This window comes from Ostrea edulis, chromosome 3, assembly GCF_947568905.1.
Source record: "Ostrea edulis chromosome 3, xbOstEdul1.1, whole genome shotgun sequence".
Taxonomy (NCBI): Eukaryota; Metazoa; Mollusca; class Bivalvia; order Ostreida; family Ostreidae; genus Ostrea; species Ostrea edulis.
This window is the reverse complement of record NC_079166.1, coordinates 73,199,410-73,217,311: the sequence shown is the minus strand read 5'-3', so window position 1 is coordinate 73,217,311 and position 17,902 is coordinate 73,199,410. Positions and strand designations below refer to the sequence as shown.

At 34.9% G+C, this 17,902-nt stretch overlaps 1 long non-coding RNA gene across 1 annotated transcript; it reads right to left on the bottom strand.

The window, feature by feature from the left end:
- Positions 1–7,012: 7,012 nt before the first annotated feature.
- On the bottom strand, positions 7,013–8,727 carry LOC130052817 (uncharacterized). The gene is made up of 2 exons (XR_008801217.1): positions 8,466–8,727; positions 7,013–7,602 (listed from the first exon to the last, which is right to left on the bottom strand). It is a non-coding gene; the product is annotated as an uncharacterized LOC130052817 (long non-coding RNA).
- Positions 8,728–17,902: the final 9,175 nt, after the last annotated feature.

Sequence of the window (17,902 nt, the reverse complement as noted above, 5' to 3'; positions counted from 1 at the left end):
CGATCATTTCATATTTAATTTAATGAGTTTTATAAACGAAAATAATTCAAACTGTCGGCGTTATCGTCGATCACTATTTTCCGTAACAAAAGCATATACAACTTTGAAATTTGGTCACAATTTCTCCCCCATGAAGTGTAAGAGTGAGTTTCCATTTTCGCTGGATTGGTCCGTCCTTGAATTACTTTGGAGCTACAAGTAGGTCAAACAGATTTCCGGACGTTTTCGTTACAGATACAAATATTGCCCTGTAATTTACACATAAGCTTCCTCTAAGAGGAATGGAAGTTAAGTTAGCATATCTGCTGGATTGACCCGTCCGTCCGTGACCTACCTTAGGACTAAAAGTAGGTCAAACAGTTCTCCTGTTTTGTTTTTTTTCATAATGGGTACATATATTGTCCTGCAATTTAGTCACAGGCTTCCCCTTTGAGCAGTACAAGTTCAGTTTGCATTTCAGCTGCATTGGCCCATCCTTGATCTACTTTTGGGCTAAGAATAAGTCAAACAGTTTTCCGGGCTTTTCTTTCATTGCGAATACAGATGTTGTGCTGAAATTTAATCACAGGCTTCCTCTTGCAGGAATACAAGTTCAGATTGAATTTCAGCTGGATTGGTCCATCCTTGACCTACTTTTGGGCTAAAATAGGTCAAATGGTTTTCCGGGCTTTTTTCATTATGAAAACCGATATTACGCTGAAATTTAGTCCCAGGCTTCCGCTTGGAGGAATACGAGTTCTGTTTTGCATTTCAGCGGGATTGGCGTACTATGACCTACATGTACTTGAGGGGTAGAAGTAGGTCAAACAGTTTTTTCAGTTTATTTTTCTATGATCACAGATATATTGCTCTGAAATTTTGTCACAACCTCCTTCTCAGAAAAATGCATAATCAGTTCAAACATTTCAACTTAATGGGTGCACCACGACCCACTTTAGAGCTAAAAGTAGATCAGATGATTTCCCTGACTTTTTATCAGCATAGATAAATATTGTACCGACATTTTGTCACAACCCCAATATCAGAGAAATACAGAATCAGTTCACATGTCATGTAGATTGGTGCACCATGACCCACTCTAAGGCCTTTCTATTTAGAATATGTGGTGCATCAATTCAGAGTGCACAATATGCTTCCGGGTTGAATTTCGCTGTCCAACGGGCCAATATTGTACCGTTTGCGATATTTTGTTAAAGTCTATTTGAATGAAATTTATAAGCGATATTTTTCAAAATGTTTTTCAGCTTGTCCTCCTGGTTACTGGGGAATAAAGTGCAACAACATCTGCAAGTTCCCGTACTACGGAATGCGCTGTTTGAACATGTGTAACTGTTCCGATAGTGATTGCGACCCAGCCTTAGGATGCGAAACCTTAACGACCTTGACATCCCCAGGTATAAAGTATAACGTTTCATTGATAAATTAAGCCGATATGTTCTCTATATTACACATAACGTTTTGAAAATGAACGGTACAGGAAACTTTACATGTATATTCACACTATACCAACAAGTGAATAATATATCTAGAATTGCAACAAATCGTGTTTTCTGCAAGAGTTGGCAAAAATGTAACAATACTGATGCCATAAAAAATATGCTGTCCAAAAAAAAAATTTAAATAATTTTCTTAAAACACGGTACATAAATATTCACTCAGTTCAAATGAGACCATTTTCCGCTATACACGTCAATTGAGGTCCTGCAACTGTAAGAAACATGTTATATTCACTTTGATGGCGCGCACAGGTGAATATAATGTGTGTAGTTTTGGGCTCAAGCGGATTAGATGCTTCAATTCATTCTGAATAAGATGATGGAGTAAAAGTCCGATATGGAACGTACTGTGGCGATGCAACTGAATCAATTCAAAGAAGAATCGTGTCCTCTGTTTCCTATCAGGTTAGAAAGCACCAAGGTGACCAAAGTTCTACCTGAAAAAATTCAGGTAATTAAGAACAATATGGACATTACGAGAAGGTTTCTGGTACTTTAACTCAAGCTTTGTCGGCGTTGAATGATAACAAACATGATTAGTGTAAGGATTGTACAGGTGAAAGAAAATATAATTCGATAAAAACGCAATAAACTTATAAAAATGGTCGGTATATCTCCCGTTCGCTGTTGCAGAGTTAAGTATTACATCTCGAACTCTGTAGCAAATGATTCTGATGATGGAGAGCGTATCAACAAGGTGAAAATAAGGCTCTTAAAGAAAAACAAACAGAAAAATAAAAGTCTAGAAATAATATTTCTAATGATGTTAGGGGCTTTGCTCCGTCTTATTTTCATTTTCCAAGGCAGCCACTCCGTGAGTCATCACTCTTTCAGTTTGGATTTCCTGGAATTCGCCACCAGATGTTTTCACTGTGGAAAACCGATTACTCAACCCGAGCAAATAGGACGGAAAGAGAATCTGATCTGATGCGTATTCTATGGAAATATCTATTTTGATATCTTACAGTTTGATGATTGTTATTCATGAATACAAAGAAAACGGTAAAGTTTGTGTAAAGGATCGTTAAAAAGGTAATTTTCAGTTTTGGAAAAATATTAATGCATGCAAGGTTATTTTTGATACACTTAGTTTTGATTACAATATTCCGTAATTTCTTTGCTACAGGGTAGATTTTCCAAGAACAACAATTTTGCTGTACAGGAGGACAAAATTGTACGAGGTGCGATTATAGATCTGTAAGACAATGGTTTGATCTCAGAGGAATACGCAGTGCCTTTTCCTACTAATCCTCTTTCAGTTCCAGTGGATTACAGCGGTAAAAGAGGATTCAATCTAGATTCAAGGAAATGTTTGTGATTTGCTTGGAATTTTGATAGTTACGCGTTATTTTCAATTCCATGTTTTACTGTTGGGTCTTACTTTTACATCATACATTTTCGCCGAGCTTACTTGAGGCCCGGTCCCACTGGGGAGAGGATTAATTGCTCATGAATTGAGTATACAAATTCCGGGCGTTCGTTGTCCTCCGCGACAAAATTGGCCAAAATGACAAATTTCTTAGTATGAATTACGGATATACTAATAATGTATAGCGAATATATGACGAATAAACGTGGATATTTCACGAATAAAAGTGAATGCGATTGCGGATGCTCTCCCATGACGGATACAACTGGTAAAGGACTGGCAAATATGTCGATTTATGTCACATTCATATCGAAATTTGAGTTTACGTGAAGCTTTTGTTATGCATTCGCAAATTGTTCGCAAATCAGATGCAAAGCAGACGTAATACAAACGCATTATTTGTGGGCAGTCTGTATACATTCGCTACAAATTATTTTAGTTCGTGATGTGGACGTGATGGGCACGCTATATATCCGTTTTACACTCTGTTCCAGTCCGCTGCCAAGCAGCAATACCCCGTCAACAGCGGATATCAGCGGATATACAGCGCATAGATTGAGTATGCATTGCGTATGTATTGCGTATGTAAGGCGGAAGTCATCGGCAACCAAAATTTTGTGCAGCTCAAAAATCCTGGGAACGGAAAAATGTGCCTCTGCGGATAATTGCGGACGTGTGCGGATGTCGGCCGACTCATACAAGCATGTTTCACGAATATTGCGGATGTTTAGCGAATATAAACCAATTTTGTGCGCAATTCATACGCAAATCTTCCTAAAGGCCAGTGGGGCCGGGCCTTGAGGCCTTGAACAAGAAATGACGAAGAAAGGGGGACCATTTTGATGCGTTTAGATAACGGTTTTGCATGTCACTGATTATGTAAAAGCATGTGAAATGTACTCAAATATGGTTTTATCAGGTCTCATACCAAAGGCTTAAAAGTCTACAGTGTATGTGAATACCCTGTCAAAAGATAGAATTTTAAAGCATATATTTGAATTGTGAACAGTGCACTTATCATTCAGGTCCCTAAACGAAGAATTAGCAAACTTTCAGACACTGAGAGTAAGGCGTACTGTTAGCCTGGTGGTATGGTAATTTCTATGTCTATTGTTATTGGCACTGTTTCTCATCTTGTGACTAGATGGTGTAGCATTGATACGTTATCTGCAACATCCTGGAATAGCATGATATATTCATCTGAAGGAAGTATCAATTGAATTCAGCAAGGGAAAATATGTTAGATAAAATCAATAGAAGAGAAATGAAGTATATTTCAGGTTCCAATCGGATTGGCTATACTGACGCAAATGAGACGTGATTTGATGATTATTGTTTACATATAGATAATGCTGTTTCTTATGGTGTATCTGTAAAAAAGGAGAGAAAGAATAGATCCACATGGGAAGAAATAGTGGCCGTAGAGAGTGTCTTTTGCTTCTTTTTTTTTCCTGTTCTGGAAAGAAAGAATATTAAATGGTTCACATATTTACAAATGCCTTGTCTATTGTAAAAAGGGGGGGGGATTATGCAATGATAAGAGATTGCAACGATTTTTTTAAAGTCTAGAATATAAAATCCGTTTACAGATAGAATGGATTCCCAGAGAGATGAATGATCAACAGATTATCTAAGTCAGATTGTTGATTTTGATTTTTGGGTGATTGGGGTAGAACTCGAAGTCTATTTGATGAAAATATCGTGCGCGGGGTCCTTACGGTATAAATGTATTTACTTGGGATTATAATGCAAAAGTTGAAAATGTTGCTCCTTTGCAGTTGATAATCTTACCTTGAAATGGAAAAACTGGAATGCCTGGATAGTTCCTTCAAATTATTTGATTGGTAGAATTTTAGAATATATATTTACATTTACAGGGTTTTGAACGCATATAATTCCTTTGTAAGAGTCTTCGCCTTTTTTGGTTTATTTTAATTTCAAATACCATCAAAGCACATATTGTAAAGAGGAGAAATCTTCCTGTTGGGAAAGAATGTTACCCTTCTGATAAATTGAAATCTATTATTTTCAGTATAGAAGATTTAAAATGTAGAATGATTGTAATTGTTATGCTTAATTTCAGAGAATGCTTTTGGGAGAGATCGATGATTTCCTACTATTGAATTATGTCTTTCTAGTATGAATCTTAATTGTTAATTTTCATTTTCATTTCCAGTATTATCTTATATGCAATTCTGTCATTTTACAATTTAGTTAATTGCACAATTTGTAGATGCTGTTATTTATTTGGCATGGAAGCTGGAAATATTATTTGAAATTTGTTGTTTGATACAAATTCTGATAATTGATCAAGATTTGTGTGGCATGTTCTTTAAGTGTGAAGTCATATGGGAGATGCCATTTGGGTTTAATGATGCTTTGTTACATCCTTTAAAAGTTTAACATTGTTTACAAATTAAAAACAGCTGATGTTGAAGTTCTTGAGAATGGTTTCGAGATGCATGACTGGTAAACTTCTTTCCTATACTAGAATGCGGGAGATTTTCCTCAAAGCGTTTACAGGAACTGTCAAAAACATTTAGGTTTATGGACTACAGAATTTGAAATATGGTGGAGCTTCGGTTTGTGTGGTTCGCAGGATTTGTAAGAGTCATAGAGGGTGGTGGTCGGGATCGGCGAAAGATGGATACATTAACAATCCACTCACAGAACGATGTTATGTGTCTAACAATCTTGAACTTTAATTGTTTTAAGCAACGATGTGATTCATGATGTAAAAATTATATGGTATCAATTTTGATGCACCAGATGCGCATTTCGACAAATTATGTCTCTTCAGTGATGCTCAACCGAAATGTTTGAATAAATTTCCATATGTATTGATATATTTCTTATAGATGAATTCAATAAATGTACATGTATGTTTCAGTATGCTTTTTCCGTTCTCTACATTGTAAGCTGCTGTCTAGTTCACTTACATGTACACTGTAGTATGTTACAAAAAATGTATGTTACCTTATTGCTGATCTTGTATCACAAATGAGTGGATACAATCCAACTTATACGCACGTGGTGTCATGTAATAAATCGTATTGTTATAACATTAAAGCTGCTGCGTATCGTTGGTAGTTCATTTTGTGTGTTGTGTTGTTTTATTGTCGAACTTGTGTCAGAAATAAGAATCTCATCTTATGTGGCCTTATAAAGAAAATGATTTAAGAGTTAGGACCTCATACATACACACCTCCCTGAAAATAGTCGAGGTGGGATCAGGTACATGGGAGGAGTATGTATCCTCGGTATCGTTAATCTTTTCGGTATACATGTATAACACGTAAACAGTCTGCAGGTCTACAACTTCTATAGATATGTTATAGATATATATTATAGTTACGCCCAAATGTTTGAGGATGCGTGGGTCTAATCCATCCAAAATAAGTTCAACTATGACATAACGAAATATTTCTAAATTTAAAATTCTTAAATATTCGACACTATTATGAAAGGCGAAGATAAGTAACAGTGATCAATCTCGTAGCTCCTATGAGCGACACAACATACAAAGTTGGGCAAACACGTAAAACTTTGATAATATGTTGTGCCCCAACCCTACCCCCTGGGTATCAGAATTTCAACAAACTTTAATTTTCACCTGGGATCAGATGCTTAGGAGGAGTAAAAACCCCTTGTCGACCAGCCACAACTGCCGTGATCCCAATATCTTGATCAGGCAAACGGACAATCAGTAGTTGAAATCGGCCTCAGTTAGTTTGAATCATGGCAAACAGCATTTTACCTACTGATAATTTGTATTGGTAAATTAGATCGTTGAAACGAACATGGAATATGCGAAATGCTGACTTTTAACGAGATTGTTGAAACCCATGTCAATCAACTTATATAAATATAAGAACTGAAAATGCACGCACACACACACACGTACATGTGGTGTGTGTGTGTTTGTGAGTATATGTGTGAATGTGTGCATCATATATCTCTTTATATATGCATAATGCATTTCCACGTGCCCGTTCAGCCTTTGCTCTTATATCAAATTACATGTAGCTGACCATCGGGCAAATGGGAAAATTTTGCGTTTACTGAGTAATGGAGCAGGACTACAGATATCCATACAGTGCGTGTATCTGACAAAAACAGATACAATAATTCAATGGTAATCGGGGTAAGCTGTTTATATTTATTAACAAGAATCTGAAAATAAAACACAAGATTTGTTTAATTATTTTATCTACTCCTTAAAATCAGAACATTTTCATTCCAAGCATCCATCATAAGAACGCTTACACTCTCATCCCACGTTAGATTCTCCTGAATGTCAACATCGACAGCTCGGATGGTACATAGAAAAGACACAGTTACTTTAGCTGCATGTTTGGTATCAATGGACTTTTACAATGTTGGACTTTCTGATTTCACTTTATACGATCCCGTCGACGAGTCTCTCTTGTTCTTCTGATATCGATTGGTTTTCCCCACAGAAAGAAAATGTTAATTTCACAAAACGAATGCAAGCTAAAATCTTCCTTTTTCTTGTGATTGTTCATTATCTTATCAAGAATGGTATCAAAGTTGTCATTTGATATAGGATATGTAAACACATTCTGTCTGTAAAACACATCATGTCTGGAAAGCGCATGCTGTCTGTAAAACGCACCATGTCTCTAAACGCATAATGCATGCGTTTTACAGACATGATGCATATCTGTAAAACGCATGCTGCCTGTAAAACACATCCTATCTGTAAAACGATGCTATCTGTAAAACGCATCGTGTCTGTTAAATGCATTGTGTCTACAAAACGCATTATGTCTGTAAAACGCATCATGTCTGTAAAACGCATGCTGTCTACAAAACACATGCTGTCTGTAAACGCATCATGTCTGTAAACACATCGTGTTTGTAAAACGCTTAATCTGTAAACCGCATATCCAGTCTTTAAACGCATCCTATCTGCAAAACGCATCGTGTCTTTAAACGCATCATGGACACTATATTGATTGTTTTTCAGTTACTTTGATTTATTGGGTTACTTCATTTAACCACTGTAATTTACTATATTAATTTTTTCGAGTTTTCTGTCTGTTAAATCAATATAAAGAATGTAGGTATGTTCATGTATTCAAGCTGCACATCCCTACGCATGAACTGGTACATGTAGTAGGCAGAGTTAAAAAAAACCACATGCATATAACATAACCTTGATGAAATCCCCAATATTTTTTTTCATTGTTATTTTAAATTGAATTCAAAATATTATTTTAAAATGCATTTCATTGACTATAGATATATTCTATCAATACATTATGGATAGGTTTCGTTTGGAAATTTGAGTCAGTACGTGTGTATTCGCAGTTGATGGTGGTGGAACTTGACAACACCTAACCCACTATTGCCTTGCTTGATGAATCTTAAAAACCATCATTTATTTGATGATGAAGGTGAGTGCAGACATATATGTGTTACAACATTCCATCTCACCGAACATGCCAATTTTTGTAACAAGAAATGTAACATGAAGTATTTTGTTATTAAAACATGTAAATTTTAAGAGAATTCTTAAAGCTAACCATTACAAAAAAACGACATATCTCATTCTGAAGATAACTTAGCATACGCACCTGCTGATCTTTTTCGATTTCGAGAGATGAAGCTTGATAGTTCTAACATCGTTGATGTGTCTGAAATGTTCATATGTAAATGTAAAATTCTAGTGGTATTGTTAAAATGTTCAGTCACAATTATCAAAATTCCGTTTTACCATGGCAAACAAAGGTTCATGTTGTTTTACTCCTTCAAGCTATTTCTCCTTGGCTACCAAGTTTTCAAAAGTGATTCAAATTCATTAGGCTGCTCTCTTTGATTTATTAACAATCAATGCACTGTATCCTTTAATAAATACTTATTAAAAATCCCTCCATTGAGTACATGCCAATCAAACCGTAATGCTGACATCCGGTCACAAAGTTACATCTGTCCTGTTCACAGTCACACTTCCCCATACAGCGCATACCGTAACGTGGATATTTACAGGTTCTATTGCAGTTCTGGCCAAAGTATCCAGGCATGCATCCTATCAATAAGATAAAAAAATATGTTGTTGATTGGGAACATTTTGATTTTGATTTGTGCACTGTTATTTAAATAAATATTACAAACACTTTGCTTCGGAATTACCATGACCCATTTGTAAAAAAGTGCATCAGAATCAACATGCTTTGAAAGGGATCGACAGAGAACCCCACTTAGAATCTATCAACATTCAATTTCCAATTCGTTATCATGAATTTATTGTTATAAGAAATCTAATCCGTTGTAATTATTTTTTCTTTATTATTTAATAGCATTTATAATCCATTATCCTATATCATTTAACTGGTTTTATCTGGTTCTGAAATTCTCCACCGCAATTTAGATTTATAGCTGTGCCCTTGAATTACGGAGACCGTTGTCAGGATTTATGGGGAGTGAAACATATCCCTGTTTTGCATTAACGAGCTGAAGCAATACAATATTTCCAAGCTATGAATAAAAGATAACATTTACATCCTTAATATTGTTGCCTCTGATGTCTTTAAAAATTCCAATTTGATGGTAGCCATTTTCTCATGAATGCGCTGCAGTTGTGAACAATGCGTGTATAAATCTTGATTTATAAATTTATACAGTATTTTTATTTAAACGGCGGGGAATATTGACGGAAATGAGAGTGGAATACAAATGAGAAGTGATAAATTGAATAAGCGTAATGTTGAAATTTAATCCTTGCACATATTCTAAAGACCCATTTCGTGTTTGTTTGAAGTGCGGAACAGGTTCAGGTAAGAAGAGAAATATATATTGTACAGGTGAAGAAAATTGCTCTTTGGGATTGTCTGTGATCTACTGCCTCGAAGCTTGCTTTCTTTTCGTGTCAAATTCTGAATCGTTCTGGAGCCAATGCTCTTTTTTCTATGTCGAAAATGCATTTCTTTCGTACAGTATTATGTGTAGAGAAATACTATACACCAAAAGCACAATTTGACTGAAATGAATTTATTAATCTTTCGCGTGAAACCAAAAAAAAAAAAAAAAAAAAATTGATTGTCAATCTTTTTCTATAGCATTGATTAATGACTAGTCTAAGACTAAAGTAAGATGTGTCTCTTCTCTAAGCTGATAAATTACCACTATGTTTGAAATACTAGCAATGTAAATGTTATCCAAGGTTCGGCAAAAATGACTTCCATAATGATAGATCCATTTGATGATATAATAATCTATAAAGAAAAGATGGAAATACACAGGGGACGTGAACGAATGTGTTAGGTGTGGATTTTTTTAAATTGAACTTTCTTCAATTCCCCTAGGTCATCACGCACTGCGCATATTAATATATTATCGAGGACTTTGGCGTAGACCTCTTCACATCCTCGTTTTGTTTAAAAGATAACGTGCGTCCATGAGAACGTTCTACAATCAATATGATTTATATTTTAAAAAAAAATAAAACAGGAGAACGTATTTCAAATTATGAGCACATATAAATAGATAAATGTTCGTTTTACAAAATGATAGGAAAAGATGGATTCACGTGAGTTTTTACTTTTATATTTCTAAATGCGCACCGCACGCTAGGCATTATATGGGTGAACCCGTAACTGATCAGAGAGGTTGGATATTAATGAATGTCTGTAATGTAAAACTTATACAGTACCAATTTTGATGCACCAGATGCGCATTTCGACACATAATGTGTCTTCAGTGATGGTCAAGCCGAAATTTTGAAAATCCGAAATAACAATCACCTTGTAAGAGCTAAAAGGAAAACTAGAGTGCCAAAAAAACCAACAAAAAAACAGGAGCCAAATTCGTCAAAGGATCGGATCTATGCATGGTGATTGAACTACATTTTCTCTGCACATCCATGTAGTAAATAAATAGATATATGAATTTATGGAACCAACATTAACTGCGTAAATGTTAAATTTGGGGACAAGAATGAATAGGACATTTAAAGATTGCTATAAACAGTATTTTCTTTTCTTTCAGCAACTCTCACGAGTGCAACTAATACTTTGATTTACTACGTAATTGCAGATGAGTGTCAAAATCGCATAATACTAAGGAGTTTGATGAATCAATGATCTTAATTTTTCTAACAAATACATCATCCGGAATTGCTCATGACATTGCATGGATGCGACATATTATCCCGGGTCATACGACACCAGCCTCGATGAACAACTCCATATTTACATATACTCCTAATTACTGAAAATTTTGATGAATCCGTACATTTGTTGATGTGAATTCCACAAAGTAAACATTTCATGATTTTTTGGGTGACATATCCGGTAAATTACGTCATTTAAACAACCTATAGGATCTACAACAAACCTGTGCATTTGCCGAGTGTTTTATTCCAAATTGTTTCAGCACAGCATCCATTCTTACTAGAAATATAATGTAGACATAAAGAAAACCTTTATCAAATTGTCCCAAAAATAAGTAAACAATATCATAATAATTCAACGTGCTGTAAAATACCAAAAGATGTATTAATTACGAGCATGTTTTAATCATAAATATCCACCGGTTATAAATACAGATTTAAAACTTCTGCATATTAGTGAAACATTCTCGAGAGAGACGTTAAACAATATACAATAAATCAATCAGTATTTAAATGAAAATGAAATCCGAAATTACTATAATTCTATGACTCCCAGAATGGCGCACTATACCACCCAAATCATGCACATTAGCTACAAAACCCCGAGTTGCATGTAGTAGGTAAATAGATCAATGTTCTTTCTGCCTTCCATGTGTTATACCCCAACCAATGACATCCATTGTTTGAAAATGTACACATGCGCAGTATCTTTGCAAGAAAGACATATCGCTACCACACTAACCCTCGTAGAAATCAGATTTAGCTGGGTAGAGTTCAAATGTCACATTACGTCATGATAAAAGAGTTTGAACTCTCTCCGTTCGATTGCAAATCGTGTAGCCCGAGCTCGTACTCGAGTACGAACTAAAGGGCTCTAGCACAACCCCGGTGCTATTGGGAAAAGTCAACTTACCCATGCACAAGTGTACGTTTATAGTAAACGGGATTGGTTAGCTGCTATGAAAACAGCTTAGGTTGATGATGCAACCTTTATGTATATATTGGAACCTAACAGGATAGCACGTATCTTTCCGACTTGGAAACAAGTCAGCTTGTGCATGTTTAAGAACATATTAATCGAGATCGGCAATGTTTCATAAACGACTGTCAAGAGAATTAAAACAAAAGTTATGTCAAATTCGTGATCAATAATTTTAGTGTTCTCAATAAAAACAAATGTCATGGAGTCTGATTTATCAATTTATAGATGCATTCACTTCTTTACCGCTCCACCAAGAAAGTGATGGATTGTTGCGCATGTCGTGTACTGAGCTATTAGAATGAGAAACAACATTTAAGCTTGTGAACAACAACATTTTGCTGCCAGATTTATATCATTGGATTAAGGTATGAAACTCGAATGTTATTATTTAAAACAGATTATGTCCCTTGTTGAATTTAAATTGTAGGTTCCAGATCAAATGCATGAATACCTCTTAATTCTGAGGAACTACAAATATTTCATATCCATTATTACATTGTATCTCACTATAACTATATCAATAAGACTTAAAATGAAACACCTACATATTTCAAGTAATATATAAAAAAAAATGTTGTAAAACAGCTTTACTTCACCTAGAATATACAATTTCTGTTACAAAGACATGTCTATGGCTCATGTACATATATTGCAGTCATTGTTAAATGACAGCGACTTGTCTTGACCATTTGCAACACTTCTTGTTATAGTCGATATTATCATTCGATAAAAGTCAAATCATCTCCGATAAACAAAAGGTGTCCGTTCACCACACTCATTCCCAGCAATGACGGATTTTGTCAGCGTTTCTTGATTACCGCAGTTTCCATTAAATCAGATAAACGAATTACGCTCATTTACATGTCATCGACATCAATCAATGATAAGAATTACTCTTAAAGCTGTTGATAGATATAGTTTAACTAGTCTTCAATGGCGGAGTCTGGTAACATGAACTGCATACTTCCGTCATACCAACGTATGATCGATTGTTGCAATTTCAATTATTGAGGCCAGGCCATTCCAGCTCAAATGACCGAAATAACCCCTTCACTAGCAATAATTAAGCATATACACAACTGTCTACACCTCATAAAAGGTATGTCTACAAATCGGACTACATGTATGAATGCAAATCACTACAAGTGCTTTTCGCTAGAAAATATTTTAAGGGTACTCGCAATATCTATATTTGTTATAGGGATATGATAAGGAAATTTCGTATGCAATTAAAATTGTGAAGTTCCATGATTGTAGACATTACTTCAATGTTTGTTATTGAAAGATGAAGTATTAGCCAAATACTGAATGGAGAATTATACATGTACCAATAAATGGAACGCATTGTTGCAGAGCGATGCTAGATATATATTGATAATTTTCAGTTGATACGCCTATCATTCTGAAAAGGTTAGGGTCATTTTTCATCATTAGAGTCACCTCACATTTGTGGTTCAAGTTATATCAGCAAAATCAAACCAATCAGAATCGATACATCATCATCATCACCATCATCACCACCACCATCATCATCATCGATCTAGGAAGCACTAAACATTATGACATGGAATTGAAGTATTTCAGATCCAGAAGAAAAACAAACATACTTATCGCCACAGCCACCTTTCTGTGCTATACTCCAATGGTGTTGAAATGAAACAAAGATAACACAGTATGCGAACATGCTGATTCCAACTGTTTTTAATACATAAATAATGCAGGAAAAAATCGATGGTAATATCTTTCATTTTGTTTACTTCCTGTTTTCTTTCCACTTGACACTTCCTCATTGACGGACTACATGTGTAACTATCACGACAACATATCAAGAGGCTAACAACTGCCAGCAATATTCTGAAACTATGAATTTCATTTTCCTATATTTATATTTTCAATGTATCTGACTTTGGTATCTTTACAAATCATGTTGATAGCCATTCCCAATGAATGCACTGCAGCTGTGGGTTTGAAATGGATGATCCGGTGTTCATGTATTATTTTTGTACATCATTACTTTAAAGCAGATTAATTATTTTACAAAGATGTGAACTTTCCCTTAATTACATGCTTGAAAAAATCTGCATATAAAAGAAAGCAGTGAGAATATTATTTGGAAAGTAAAGATAGTGTGGTACATATATAAATCATCCGGAAAACGTCGGGCCTTTCACCCAAAGCACGATGTATTCGGTGAAAGCCCGCGGTGTTCAAGATAATGCATGAATTATACAGGGTTAGACGTCTATAAATAGTCCCACGTGCGCCAGGGGAATCCCAACATGATGTATTAACTCAGACGCAACTGTCTAGTTTTAAGGTTGAAAGAGCGTAAAACAACGAATTACTATGAGGTATTTTATTTCTGTTAAACATATGGCACGGTATTATTGGAACAAAATACAAAGCTTTTCACAGATAAGATCACCGATGATCTGAAAGTTTGAACTGGTTACGTGACTGTCACTTGAAATGGCAGAGTGACGCGGTTGTTTACTAATATATTATACGTGCGGTGATTTAATAACGTTTTTACGAGATGAAAAAAAAATCGGACCATACAATGTAATAGTTACATGTATTTTCACGTAATACATCTGTGCTTGATTGACACCTGTGACCTAGATAAACTTCAAAACCAAAACAGATGCACATTTGCAACATGACAGCCCTATCACTCACCGTTGAAAAGTTGAGAGCATTGTTAAATCTTAGTAAACAGGCAGGACAAAAACAGTACCCCCATCCCCCGAACTTAAGTCACAGGGGCATATCAAATGTTGAATCTACACAACTTTTGTATTTTCATATGATTTCGAGTGGTCCTCCTACTCTTGAAAAGAATTTGTTTTGACTAATTTCCTGCATACTCCCATATACATATTTTATTTTCTATTATGTCCCGAACCTACCCGGAGCACCTGAAATGAACAAACTTGAATTTGGGGTACCTGAAGATACTTACATATCAATGCAACTTATTATAGTCCTGTTGTTCTTCGGAAGACGATTTGTAAAGATGTGTCCCCATATATTCAAAATAAAACCTCACTGTTTTGGCTCTTCTTTACCCCCGGGTGGTGGTGTCATAATTGAAACAAACTTTAATCTGCACTATATGTGGCTGGTTTAAGAAAAAATAACTCCATCTAGCCTTTTATTCCGTTTCGGAAGCTGTTATGATGTCATGCAGTGACCTAATTCGTGTCTCTATAGAGAAACGATGGGTTGTATATTTCTAAAATTCTGAGAGGTAGTATAATACAAGTAAAGTTATTGTGTTCGTGAACGAGGCAGGGTGACCTTCTCAGTCTTGAAATAATGTTTGAAATATAAAAGCCTTGGCTTTTATATTTCAAAACGTAGAAATAGCACAGAGTTAGGGTTCCCTCTATGGCTTACTTCTGTGGTGTCACCTTTTTAAGATTCCGACAAAGAATACGAAAACTTAGTACGTAATCCCTTTCAAGTTTCCTCAGAGTCATTCAAGCGAATGATGACCCCACTTAAAAAAAGCATGAAACATCCAACAATTAAAAAATGTGTTCATTTTTTTTTTTTCCAAAGCCATTTTCTCTCTATAAGTGATTAGGATAAGTCCCGTTAGTACATCATAATCAACTAAAAGAGAAATAATGAATGAAATCACAAGTATTTGCATTGAGTTATCTCCCTGAACTTGCATGTACTGTATTCAAACCATTAAAACTGAGAATGAATGGTTACATGTATGCAAAAGCTTTACATGAAATATATTTCACTTCATAGAGTTTTAAGTATACAAAAATAACAAAAATGTCGACAATTCCAGATGTTCCTTTCTTTCATTCAATATAAAATGAACCATAATTTGTAAATTGTCTGATACACCAGTACTTGTTCTTTTTATACATGTACCATTGTATGGTTTTCGTGAGTGTACAGTTAAATTTAGAAGAAAATAATTGAATGTCGTTTTAGTACTGTACATTATTTTCGTATGATAGTACACAAACACAAAAATGACCTCGTATTGTCCACTATTCACACCTGAAACAGTTTAATAAATAATATAGGGTAAATTCCCTAAAGTGCTCAATCTGAAAAAAGAAATAAAGATTCTTATCTTGAGCCTACATGTACATATACGATCTTCAGTTCGATTTCTACACTCAGAAAAGACCACATTGTTCGCCTCTACGTTTCTCATTGGCATCTAAATAATGAACACCCATTATTTTCTTTTATTTTCTTTATCCAAAATTATCATCACCTGTTACATTTTGCGTGCTGAATCTAACCTTAACGCTTTGAAATGTGCATTGTAAATCTCTAATCAAAGACTAAATATGAACAGTTTCGTAGTTGTAATACATAAAAATAACTTGTATTTTAAGGAATGAATTGGGGAATTAATGAGGCACTTAACAATGCACACTTGTATATTGATTTAGAAACAACTTAAAGTACTTATATATATATATATATATATATATATATATATATATATATATATATATATTTGTTTGAAAACAGGAAATAGCCGTATATTTTAGACCTATGACAATGTACTATGTTTGATCGTGTACGTATGTACATTCCGCTCTCCCCTTGACTTTGTTCTCTATTTCTTAATTGTTCTTATTTACAGGAATTATATCACTTGAATACCTTTCTGATAAATGTTCGTAACTAATGCGAACACAACTCAAGAAACTTCTCCAGTATAATTTCAGTATAATGCCCTGATTGTGTGACAGATACATATGTATCAATGTTTAAATGTATATACGGATAACTCCGTTTTCCTGATCAAGATATACGGTACATGGCGGTTATGACCGGTTGACAGGGAGTGCTTACTCCTCTTAGGCACCTGATCCCACCTCTGGTATACCCAGGGGTCCGTGTTTGTCCAACTGTCTATTGCGTAATGCTAATAGGAGTTATGAGATTCATCACTGTTCGTTGTTTTCACCTTTCATATAGAGAATGTGGATGCTATATATGCATATACAGTGTGTTATATGAGGGGAAAATATGATCAAAATTCATTTCCTGTATGTATATCAGAATTCATCTATTGAGTTGGGTTTTGTATGTAATAAAATATGGTTATAGAAAACTTCGATAGCCAGTGAACAACGTTAACAGTTCGTTATAACCAAACGTTGCTGTATCCTATACGATTTTCGTGATTTTTCTCTCGTAGGGAAATGAATATTATAGTACACTTAAGTTCGCTAAAATCATGTTCGCTATATGCATAATTTACTTCATCATAAAAATATTTACGTTGAGGGTTCAGAGTTTATTCTCGAAATCGAAATAAGAAATAGATTGAAACCTTTACAGGTTTTCTGTGATTTTGGAAGTAATGAAATTCACCAGTTACATTCGAGCAAGGCGAAGAGAGATAAAGGGAGCTTGATTTAGGTGCGGATCAATTTATAATATTTGCATGATACCCGTGGGATCATGTAATCGATGTTCAGATTTGCTTTATTTTCGCTTGCAATATTGCTGCCGAATAGCTGCAGGTATATATATATATATATATATATATATATATATATATATATATATATATATATATATAACACTATAACCCCGCATTAGACATAGTCAGCATTTCGCAAATTATATGGTCGTTATAGCGATCTAGTTCGTCAATACAACCAGTCATTGGCCAACATACACAACATACCGCTTTGTGAAGTCAGCACATTCATGTTCATGTGTGAAGCTAGACACATAGAGCACACATGTATATACATCTACATTCTCTAACATACACAATATACCGCTTTGTGAAGTCAGCATATACATGTTCATGTGTGAAGCTAGACACATAGAGCACACATGTATATACACCTACTTTCTCAAAATTACAATATATCTCTTTGATATATGTTTTTGTTTGATGCTGGACACATAGAGTAAAC